Below are 12,252 nucleotides of genomic sequence, written 5' to 3' on the forward strand. Positions count from 1 at the left end.
CTGCAGAGCCAAGGAGTTGTATGCCTAGTTGGAGTCTATTTCTTTCCTTCTAGACTTTGTTTCTGGTAACTGGAACCAGGGAATTCCCTGTCCAGTGACCTCATGCCTGCTTCCATGCCTGTGCAGGCCTCTTTCCTGGGTTCACCCTCTCAAGGGTGAACTGTCCGACCAGTGTGAGCACTGCTGAGTTTGAGGTACCTAAGAGGAGGCTACTTAGAGAGGAATGTGCCCAGAGCTTGGACATGTGTACTGGAATAGCTCTATGTGTGGCCTCTCCCAGTAAGCTTGGGAGCTGGGGATGAGAAGAGAAGGGTGGGCCATGGCCTGGGGCTGGTTCTGCTCATGCTGCACATCAGGTGTGGAACCTCCAGGAATCTGTGAGTTTTGAATGAACCTGGTCTTCTGGGTCATGAAAGTATACTGATCAATGTGGGAGGATAGAACATGTTTCATTTAACAATCTGTTATCTTGATTTATAGTTTTTAAATGTTCAGATATGGTTAGTAGACCTGCTTTTGTATTCTTATCCTGAGTCCTACAAAAGTTAGGGTTGAGAATGCACATACCCATCATTTGGGACAGATTTTAAGGAGGGAGACTTTAACCCCACAGCTTACAGATAATTAGTTTGCAGCTTCATCTTAAAGGTGAGCATAGTGAAGCTCAGAGAGGTGATGCAGTCATCAGCTGGGAATTGGTGGCGCTGAGCTCAAATCTGGGTCTCCTAGTGCTAAGTCAGAGCTTTTTTCATTACTTTACTCTGCTTCTCTCTTTTTTCTACAGAAACCATGTAAAGTTATTCATTAGAATATTTAGCCAAAGATTGACTTCCTTTCCTTTCTGGTGCGCTACCCTTCTTCCTCTATAATTAATTAGTGTGGGTCCCAGGGATGCTGGCTCCTTTTTCTTTTAAATCAGGAAAACTGGAAACATACAAAAGTTAATGAGGTCCCATGTGTTCATTATCTAAAAATTATCAATTTATGGTCAATCTTATTTCATCTGTACCCCCACCCCAAACAAGATTATTTAAAGCAAAGTTCATTTTATCCCAAAATATTAAAGTATGCATCTCTAAAAGAAAAGTATTAAAAAATAACTACAAAATAATTTTATACCAAAAAAATTTTTTTTTATTTTAGCGTATTATGGGGGTACAAGTGTTAAGGTTACATATATTGCCCATGCCCCCCTCCCCCCTTGAGTAAGAGCTTCAAGTGTGTCCATCCCCCAAATGTTGCACATCTTACTCGTTGTGGTTGTATATGCCCATCCCCTCCTCCCCCCTCCCACCCTCCTGACACCCGATAAATGTTACTCCTATATGTCCACTTAGGTGTTGATCTGTTAATACCAATTTGCTGGTGAGTACATGTGGTGCTTGTTTTTCCATTCTTGAGATACTTCACTTAGTAGAATGGGTTCCGGCTATATCCAGGAATATACAAGAGGTGCTATATCACCATTGTTTCTTAAAGCGGAATAGTATTCCATGGTATACATATACCACATTTTATTAATCCACTCATGAATTGATGGGCACTTGGGTTGTTTCCACAGCTTTGCAATTGTGAATTGTGCTGCTATAAACATTCGAGTGCAGGTATCTTTTTCATAAAGTGACTTTTGATCTTTTGGGTAGATGCCCAGTAATGGAATTGCTGGATCAAATGGTAGATCTACTTGTATCGCTTTGAGGTATCTCCATATTGCTTTCCACAGAGGTTGAAGTAGTTTGCAGTCCCACCAGCAGTATAGGAGTGTTCCTCTCTCTCTGCATCCATGCCAGCATTTGTTGTTTGGGGACTTTTTGATAAAGGGCATTCTCACTGGAGTTAAGTGATATCTCATTGTGGTTTTGATTTGCATTTCCCTGATGATTAGAGATGTTGAGCATTTTTTCATATGTTTGTTGGCCATTATTCTGTCTTCTTTTGAGAAGTTTCTGTTCATGTCCTTTGCCCATTTTTTGATAGAGTTGTTTGATTTTTTTCTTGCTGATTTTCCTGAGTTCTAAATAGATTCTAGTTATCAGCCCTTTATCAGATGTGTAGCTTGCAAAAATTTTCTCCCATTCTGTGGGTAGTCTGTTTGCTTTCTTGACAGTTTCTTTGGCTGTGAAGAAGCTTTTTAATTTGATCAGGTCCCATTTGTTTATTTTTGTTACTGTTGTGATTGCCTTTGGGGTCTTCTTCATAAATTCTTTGCCTAAGCCAATGTCTAGAAGAGTATTTCCAACATTTTCCTCTAGAATTCTAATAGTTTCACACCTAAGGTTCAAGTCTGTTACCCAGCGTGAGTTGATTTTTGTGAGAAGTGAAAGGTGTGGGTCTTATCTCAGTCTTCTACATGTGGCTATCCAGTTTTCCCAGCACCATTTATTGAATAAGGATTCTTTTCCCCAGTGTATGTTTTTGTCTGCTTTGTTGAAGATTAGTTGGCTATATGAGGATGGTTTTATATCTAGGTTCTCTGTTCTGTTCCACTGGTCAATGTCCTTGTTCTTGTGCCAGTAAAAAGCTGTTTTAATGACTATAGCCTTGTAGTATAGTTTGAAGTCTGGTAAATTGATACCTCCTATTTTGTTTTTATTGCCTAGGATTGATTTTGATATACGGAGTCTTCTCTGTTTCCATACGAAGTGTAAAATTATTTTTTCTATATCTGTGAAAAATTATGATGGTATTTTGATAGGGATTGCATTGACTCTTTAGGTCACTTTGGGTAGTATAGACATTTTAACAATGTTGATTCTGCCAACCCATGAGCAAGGTATATTCTTCCATCTGTTTACGTCCTCTGCTGTTTCCTTCCTCAGTATTTCATAGTTCTCCCTGTAGAGGTCTTTTACCTCTTTGGTTAAATATATTCCTAGGTACTTTAATTTCTTTGTTGCTATTGTGAAGGGAATTGAGTCTTTGATTTGGTGCTCAATTTGATTGTTGTTGGCGTATATGAATGCCTCTGGTTTCTGTGTATTGATTTTGTATCCTGAGATTTTACTAAATGCATTTATCAGTTCCAGGAGTTTCTTTGTTGAATCTTTGGGGTTTTCTAAATATAATATCATATCATCAGCAAACAGTGAAAGTTTGATCTCTTTTGCCCCTATTTGGATACCTTTAATTCCACTTCCCTGTCTGATTGCTGTAGCTAGAACTTCCAGCACTTTGTTGAACAGAAGTGGAGATAGTGGGCAACCTTGTCTTGTTCCAGTTCTAAGTGGGAATGCTTTCAATTTTTCCCCATTCAGTATGATATTGGCTGTGGGTTTGTCATATATGGCTTGTATCATTTTTAGGTAAGCCCCATGTATGCCTATTTTGTTGAGCATTCTTATCATAAAAGGGTGTTGAATTTTGTCAAATGCTTTCTCTGCATGTATTGAGAGGATCATATGGTCTTTGTTTTTGCTTCTGTTTATATGGTGAATTACATTTATAGATTTGCATATGTTGAACCATTCCCGCATCCCTGGAATGAAGCCCACTTGGTTGTGATGAATTATTTTCTTGACAAGCACCTGGATTCGATTGGCTAGGACTTTGTTAGAATTTTCGCATCTATATTCATAAGAGATATTAGTCTGTAGTTTTCTTTTTTTGTTGCATCCTTTCCTGGTTTTAGTATCAGGGTTATGTTCGCTTCATAAAATGTGTTGGGGAGAATTTCATCCTTCTCGATGTTGTGGAATAATTTCTGCAGGATAGGCACCAGTTCTTCTTTGTAGGTGTGGTAGAATTTGGGTGTGAAACCATCTGGTTCAGGACTTTTCTTTTTAGGAAGGTTTTTTATTGCTGTTTCAATTTCAGTACTTGATATTGGTCTGTTCAGGAATTCTATTTCTCCCTGGTTGAGCCTAGGGAGGCTGTGTGTTTCTAAGAAATTGTCCATTTCCTCCACATTTCCCAGTTTGTATGCATAGAGGTTTTTGTAGTATTCATAAATTATATCTTGTATCTCAATGGCTTCAGTTGTAATTTCTCCTTTATTTTCCTGATGGAGCTTATTAGAAAATTTTCTTTTCTCTTTTTGTTAGTTTAGCCAATGGTGTGTCAATTTTGTTTATTTTTTTCAAAGAACCAACTTTTTGTTTTATTAATCTTCCATATAGTTTCCCTGTTGTCAATTTCATTTAGTTTTGATTTGATCTTGTTGATTTCACTTCTTCTGCTGGGTTTGGGGTTGGTCTGTTCTTCTTTTTCCAGCTCTTTGAGATGATTCATTAGGGTGTCTATTTGTGATCTTTTCGACTTTTGGATATAGGCATTTATGGAAATAAACTTTCCTCTCAGGACTGCTTTAGCTATGTCCCACAGGTTTTGGTAACTTGTGTCACCTTTGTCATTTAGTTCAAAGAATCTTTTGATTTCCATGTTGATTTCCTCGTTTATGAAGTGATCATTTAGCAGAAGGTTGTTTAGTTCCCATGACTTTGTGTAGAAATGAGGACTCCTGTTAGGATTGATTTCTACATTTATTCCATTGTGGTCTGAAAAGATACATGGTATAATTTCTATTTTTTAAAATTGTTTGAGACATGCTTTGTGTCCTAGGATATGGTCAATTTTGGAGAACGACCCATGAGCTGATGAGAAGAACATATATTCAGTGGTTTGGGGGTAGAATGTCCTGTAAATGTCAGTCAGGCCCATTTGTTCTAGGGTTCTGTTTAAGTCCATTATTTCTTTGTTGATTTTCTGTTTGGAGGATCTGTCCTGTGCTGTCAGTGGGATGTTAAAATCTCCAACTATTATGGTGTTGTTGTTTATCCATTTGTTTAGACCCAGTAGAGTTTGATTTATGAATCTGGGTGCACCAAGGTTGGGTGCATATATATTTAGAATTGTTATGTCCTCTTATTGAACTGTACCCTTCACCATTATATAGTGACCTTCTTTGTCGTCTTTTATTACTTTTGTTGATTTAAAAACTAAGTTATCTGTAATCAGCACTGCCATGCCAGCTTTCTTTTGGCTTCCATTTGCTTGAAATATTGTTCTCCACCCCTTTACCTTTAGTCTAATTGCATCCTTGCAGGTTAGATGTGTTTCCTGAAGGCAGCAGATACTTGGCTTGTGTTTTTCTATCCATTCGACCAGCCTTGTCTCTTGAGTGGAGAGTTCAAGCCATTCACATTTATTGAGATAACTGATAGGTGGGGCAGATTTCTGTTCATTATGTTGGGTTGAACTTTATTGCTTTGTTTTCTCTCTTGAGCCATTGTAGTTTCTGGGCTTTGATCTTTAGCTTTGAGTAGATTTACATTTGTGAATGTTTATTGTGCTGATCCATGGGTAACACTGTTTTGAGTACTTCTTGAAGAGCTGGTCTTGTCTTGGTGAATTCTCTCAGTCTTTGCTTATCTGAGAATGTCTTGATTTCTCCTTCATATACAAAACTTAGTTTTGGAGGGAATAAGATTCTAGGCTGGGCATTGTTTTGTTTCAGAAGAGTGAGAATGGGGCCCCAGTCTCTCCTTGCTTGTAAAGTCTCATTAGAGAAGTCTGGTGTTATTTGAATTGGTTTTCCCTTGTATATTACTTGCTTCTTTCATCTTACAGCTCTTAGAAGGGCCTCTTTAGTGATGACTGCATGTTGTGATGTCTTCCTGTTTGCATTGAATCTCCCAGGGGGTCCTCTGAGCTTCTTGAACATGTATATCGAGATTTTTAGCAAGCCCTGGGAAATTTTCCTCTATAATATCTTCAAATAGCTTGTCCAACCCTTGGGTGTTTTCTTCTTCCCCTTCTGTTAACCCTATGACCCTCACATTAGGTTTCTTCACATAATCCCACATCTCTTGTAGGCTTTTCTCTTTTTTTTTTTTTTTTTGAGACAGAGTCTCACTTTGTTGCCCAGGCTAGAGTGAGTGCCGTGGCATCAGCCTAGCTCACAGCAACCTCAATCTCCTGAGCTCAAGCAATCCTCCTGCCTCAGCCTCCTGAGTAGCTGGGACTACAGGCATGCGCCACCATGCCCGGCTTATTTTTTCTATATATATATTAGTTGGCCAATTAATTTCTTTCTATTTATAGTAGAGACAGGGTCTCGCTCTTGTTCAGGCTGGTTTCGAACTCCTGACCTCGAGCTATCCGCCCGCCTCGGCCTCCCAGAGTGCTAGGATTACAGGCATGAGCAACCGCGCCTGGCCTGCTCTTTTCTCCTGTTTCTCTGCTCTATCTCTATGACCGATTTATTTAATTTGAAGGTGTTATCTTCTATCTCTGAGATTCTTTCTTTTGTTTGATCTACCCTGTTCTTGATGCTTTCCACTGTATTTTGTAGTTCCCTAAATTGATTCTTCATTTCTAGGAGTTTGGTTAAACTTTTTTTCATTGTATCGATTTCTTTAGTGAATTTTTGTTCCAGGTCCTGGAGGCTTTTTGTGGTTTCTTTGTGTTGGTTATGGAGTTGTTCTTGTAGGTTGTTGAATTTTCTTATGATCCACATTTGAAATTTCTCTTCTGCCATTTTGGTTGCCTGATTTTGGTTGGTGTCCATTTCTAAAGGGCTGGTGCTCCTCTTTGGTGGTGTGGTTTCCGTTTGGTTCTTCATATTTCCGGAGTTCCTTCGGTGATTTCTTCTCATGTCGATCAGTTGTTGCTTCTTTCCTTTAGGTTTTTGTTTGGGTATTCACATGCCTTGTTTGGTTTCTGAGCTGGTAGGTGGTGTCTGTGGGTGAGATTCAACTACTCCCTATATAATGAGTCAGTAGGTGCTGTGAAAAGGATGTGCAGAATGTCCTCCCTGTCAGTAGGTGGCGCTTGCTTGGAGGAACAGGCTACGCTATTGCTTCTGTGTCCTGTAACCAGCTCTTGTTCCTCTAGGGAGGCACTCTAGTGCCTCAGGTGGTGGGTGCGGCCCTGGGACTTCCAGGTGTGTCCCTTTTTCCCCCTCCGTGAGGGCTGGTCTAGGAGTGAGTCTAGGAGGAGCTGGGTTGGGTAAGCCTGCCCTCAGGTACCACCAATGCTGTTAGCAGGGTTCAAAGTTCTGTCCTCTGCTTCCAGGAAAAGCTGTCAGGGAGGGGCTGGAATGGCCCGGCTCAGTCAGAAAGTCTATGTGTGTAGACTTTGGGACAGTAGACTCAGACAGGTGGGGCTGTCTGAGACCTGGAATCTGGAGTGGGCCTCACTTCTTTCTACCCTCCTCAACTCCGCGGCTACTCCTGGGTCTCTGCCAACAGGCCAGACCTCACGCCACTGGGCCTCCCCCTGGCTGTGATGCCGGCTGGGAGTTTCCCTGTGCAGGAACGCCACCTGGGCTGGGCACACGGCCTCCCTTTGGGAGGAGGGTTGCTCTCTAGGACGCTGATCTGCCCCTGAAGGCACACACACCTCAGTAGGCTGTTCACTTATATCCCTTCTGTGCCCCGGCCAATGTGAGACCTGGGTGCATGGGATCTGGTCTGCAGGTCTGACCTCTGGGCCCCAGAGTTCAACCTATATCCCCATCAGGGAGAGGAGTGCCAGTCCCAATTCACCCATGGGGAGCCCAAGCTGGTTCTATGTCTCTCAACCTCGGGGTCTGTCCCGTTCTCCTGGGATCACCGTGCCAGCAGCACCTGGGAGGGCTGGTGGGTAGGGAGCTCACCATCTGAGTTCCCCTCAGTCAGCTATAGGGTCCCAAAAGGGAAGGTCCTGTTCCCTGGAAGTGCCTCCGACTGGTGGCTTATGTTGTCTCTTTCGGCAGCCGACAATAGGGTCGGGGGAGGGGAGAGGGAGGCAATATGGCGCCTGCCTCGCAGCTCAGGTCTGTGCACAGGGAGATGCCCTGCGAGAGTTGGGAGCTTGGTGCCACGTCCGCTACAGGCTTACTGCTCACTGGCGGTGGCCATCTCTGTGCTGGTGTCCGCAGGTCTCTCCACCCTCTGGGGAGCCCACCAGCAGTCGGAGATGCAAGGGAGGGGAAATTTAACCACTTCACCTACCCTTGCTGCTCATCTCCAGGCTGCTCTGGAGGTCTCTGCTTCCAGTTCTCCTCTGCAACCTCCTCCCGTGGAGCCTCCTGTGGTCTCAGGTACCCCTCCTTCCGACCTTCGTCCAATGTATGCTCGTCTTCTTGCTTCTTTCTTCTCATTTCTGCCAGAATCTGTCTTTTCTGCAGAGACACTCTGTCTGGTGGTGCTTCTCGTCTGCCATCTTGCTTCCAGGGATCTATACAAAAAAATTAGTAATAGTTGTTTACTATCATCAAATATCCAGGCATATTCAAATTTTCCTGTCTTATTTATTGATTTTTTATACTGTTGATAATGTTTGAATTAGAATCCAAATAAAGTCCATAAATTACATTTGGTTGATATGGTCTAAAGTCGCTTTTAATCTATAGGTCCTCCTTTCTCTTTTTTTTTCTTTTTCAATTTATTTGTTAAAGAAACTGAGTTTTTTTTTTTTTTTAATTTTTTTTTATTTTGGCATATTATGGGGGTACAGATTTTAAGGTTTCAATAAATGCCCATTTCCCCCCTCCCCCCAAAAGTCTGAGTCTCCATCATGACCATCCCCCAGATGGTGCACATCTCACTCATTATGTATGTATATACCCACCCCCCTCCCCCCTCCCCCCTCCCACCTGCCCAATACCCTATTACTGTAGTACCTGAAACTGAGTTTTTTGATCCATAGTTTCTCATATTCTGGATTTTGCTGATTGCATCCCTGTGGTGTTATTTAACATATTTCTCCATTGTCTTTATTTCCTGCAAACTATCACTTAGATTTGGAGGCTTGAGCTGGTTCAGGTGTTTTTGGCAAGAAAATGTCATAGATGTCATTATGTACTTCCATTAGGAGGCCCATAATGTCTGGGTGTTTTGTTCTCTGAGCTTAGGGGCCAATGATGATCCTTGCTTGATGTTTGTATATTGATCTTCTATCCTGCAACTGTACTAAATTTGTTTTTTTATTCTAGTAGTATTTTTTTTTTTTTTGAGACAGAGTTGCCCAGGCTAGAGTGCTGTGGCATCAGCCTAGCTCACAGCAACCTGAAACTCCTGGGCTTAAGCAATCCTTCTGCCTCAGCCTCCCTAGTAGCTGGGACTACAGGCATGTGCCACCATGCCCAGCTGGTTTTTCTATGTATTTTTAGTTGTCCAGTTAATTTCTTTCTATTTTTAGTAGAGATGGGATCTTGCTCTTGCTCAGGCTGGTTTCGAACTCCTGACCTTGAGCAATCCGCCCACCTCCCCGCCTCAGCCTCCTAGCGTACTAGGATTACAGGCGTGAGCCACCATGCCTGGCCAGTTCTAGCAGTTTTTAAGTGGATTTCTTAGGAAGTTCTATATACATGATTATGTCATCTACAAATAGAGATATTTTTATTTCTTCTCTTATAATCTTAATGCTTTCAATTTCTTTTTCTTGTCTGTCTAGTACAGTGTTGAATAGAAATGATGAGAATGGACATCCTTGTCTTATTCCTGATCTTAGGAGGAAAGCAATCAGTCTTTCATCATTAAGTATGATGTTAGCTGTGAGTTTCTTGTAGAAGGCCTTTATTTGATTGAGTTCCCTTTTATCACTGGTTTGTTGAATGCTTTTTGGTTTCTTGTTTTGTTTTTAAATGGTGAAAGGACATTGGATTTAGTAAATGCTTTTTCTGCATCTATTGTGATGATTATTTTTGTTTTTTTTCTGTTGCATTATATTGCATCAATTGATTTTTGGATGTTAAAACAACTGCCTTCCTGGGATAAATCCTAATTGATCATGGTGTGCAATTATTTTTATATGTTGTTAGATTTGGTTTGCTAGGATTTTTTGCATCCATACTATGAGAGTGCTATATAGTTTTCCTGTGATGTCTTTGTTTGGTTTTGGTATCATAGCCTCATGGAATGAGTTGGGAAGTGTCCTCTCCTATTTTTTTGAAACAGTTTGTGAAGAGTGTCTATTAATTCTTTAAATGTTTGGTAGAATTTACCAGTAAAACAATCTGGGGCTGGGCTTTTCTTTGTGGGTAGTGTCTTGATACTAATTCAGTTTTTTTATTGTTATAAGTCTATTCAGATTGCCTATTTCTTCTTGAGTTAGTTTTTATAGTTTGTGTGTTTCTAGGAATTTGTCCATTTCATCTCTTAGCTTATTTGAAGTATTTCTTATGATCCTTTTTATTTCTGTAAGATTAATAACGTCTCCCTTTTGTATATGATTTTAGTAATGTAAGTCATCTTTCTTGGTCAACTAGGTAAAAGTTTGTCAATTTTGTTCATCTTTTCAAAGAAACAGTTATTTTCATTGATTATCTCTGTTTTTAAAAATTCTCGATTTCTTAATTTTCATTTTAATCTTTATTTCCTTCCTTTTGCTTGCTTTGGTTGTAGTTTACCCTTCTTTTTTCTAATGTCTTCAGAGTGAAAGATAGGTTGCTGATTTGATGTCTTTCTTTTTTTTTAATATGGGCATTTACAGCTATAAAGTTTCCTCTATGCACTGTTTTATCTGTATCCTGTAAGTTTTGGTATGTTATGTCTTTATTTTCATTCATCTCGAGTATTTTCTCATTTCTCTTTTGATGATTTCTTTCACTCATTAGTTATTTAGGCATATGTTGTTTAATTTCCACATATTTGTGCATTTCCCAAATTTCTCTCTTTTATAACCTACATCTGTATCTGAGGGAATCTACAAACCAAGGCTTTGGTAATAGGCATGGGGACCATAATGTACCTCTCTCTGAGTGACACCCCAATGTTAGGAGCTGATTGCATTGTAGATGGGGGAGCAGTACTTATGGCCTTAAGCATTCCTCCTGCTTTAGCCTCTCAAGTAGCTGGGACTACTGATACGTGCCACCACACCTGGCTAATTTTTTCAATTTTTTTTTTCAATTTTTTTTTTTAGAGATGGGGGTCTCACTATTGCCAAAGCTGGTCTTGAACTCCTGGCCTCAAGTGATCCTCCTGCCTTGGCCTCTCAATGTGCTAGGATTACAGGTGTGACTACAGGTCTTCCTGGCTTGCCTCTCTCAGTGTGGATCCCCACCCCATGAGCCAGGGCAAAGTCAATCAGGGCCCCAGTATTTTCAGTGATACCATGCTTAAGGTAGAGCCTCCTTCCACATGTGGGGGCTGAGTGGAAGAAGGGAACCTCCACTTATATTGGTGGTATTCACCTGTAACTTAGCCTCCACAACAGGTACCTAGGGGAAGGATGAGAAATGCTGACATCCTTTCCTTCCTGGGAAAATACCCCTCTGATTTAGAGTTGCGGGCAGAGGCAGCACTGTGTTCTTGGCTGCAGTAGTCTGGAGTTTCGGTCTCACTGAACTCAGGGTACGGGGGACAGAAAAGGCACGGGTCTTGGTTCACATATCACAGACTCTTATAGTTCTTACTGAGTTTTTGTAGATTCTTTTTTGAACAAATATTTCTTCATTTGCTGTTATGCCCTTATGGCCAATTACAGAGACTTTAAATGCTTTTTTTTTTTTTTTTTTTTTTAATAAGGGCAGCCAGTCCATGGAGCTCCTCACACTGTCATGACAAAAGTGGAACTATAGGCTGGGCCTGAGATCTTCTTCTTTTTTGAGACAGTGTCTTGATGTGTTGCCTGGACTAGAGTACGGTGGTATATTCACAGCTCACTGCCACCTCAAACTCCTGGGCTCAAGCAGTTCTCCTGCTTTAGCCACCCGAGTAGCTGGGAGTAGCTGGACTACAGATGTGTGCCACACCTGGCAAATTTTTTTAGGTTTTGTTTCTGTTTCATTTGGTAGAGATGGGGTCTCACTATTGCCAAAGCTGGTCTTGAACTCCTGGCCTCAAGCGATCCTCCTGCCTTGGCTTCCCAACATGGTGGGATTACAGGAATGAGCCACTGCATCCAGCCTCTTTTTCTAAAGAGAAGCTTTTCACTCATCAATTATTTGGTTACCCTAAGTACAGTTCATATAAAAAAAAACCCAGATTAAATGTTCAACTCCTTCTAAACATTGTCTCAAAACAGACCAAATTAGAAAGTTAAATCTGCTCCCTACTTATGCCTCCTCTTTTCTAAGCTAAATCAAAATTATATGACATCATTTGTGTTACTAGACTGAACTATACTTAGCTGAATCTTCATGGTGAGAGGAATCAAAAAGGTATTATGTGGGCTGTTTTCCTGAAAATAATTATTTCTTGAATGTGCATTACATTGCAGAATGACTTTTGTAGGCTCACTTTTAAACATTACAACTTTTTTCACTTCTCCTTAGCCTACTGTCAGACCTGTCCACTGGAACATACCCAGTTTTTAATGGTCAGTGTG

Source organism: Microcebus murinus, chromosome 12, assembly GCF_040939455.1.
Source record: "Microcebus murinus isolate Inina chromosome 12, M.murinus_Inina_mat1.0, whole genome shotgun sequence".
Taxonomy (NCBI): domain Eukaryota; kingdom Metazoa; phylum Chordata; class Mammalia; order Primates; family Cheirogaleidae; genus Microcebus; species Microcebus murinus.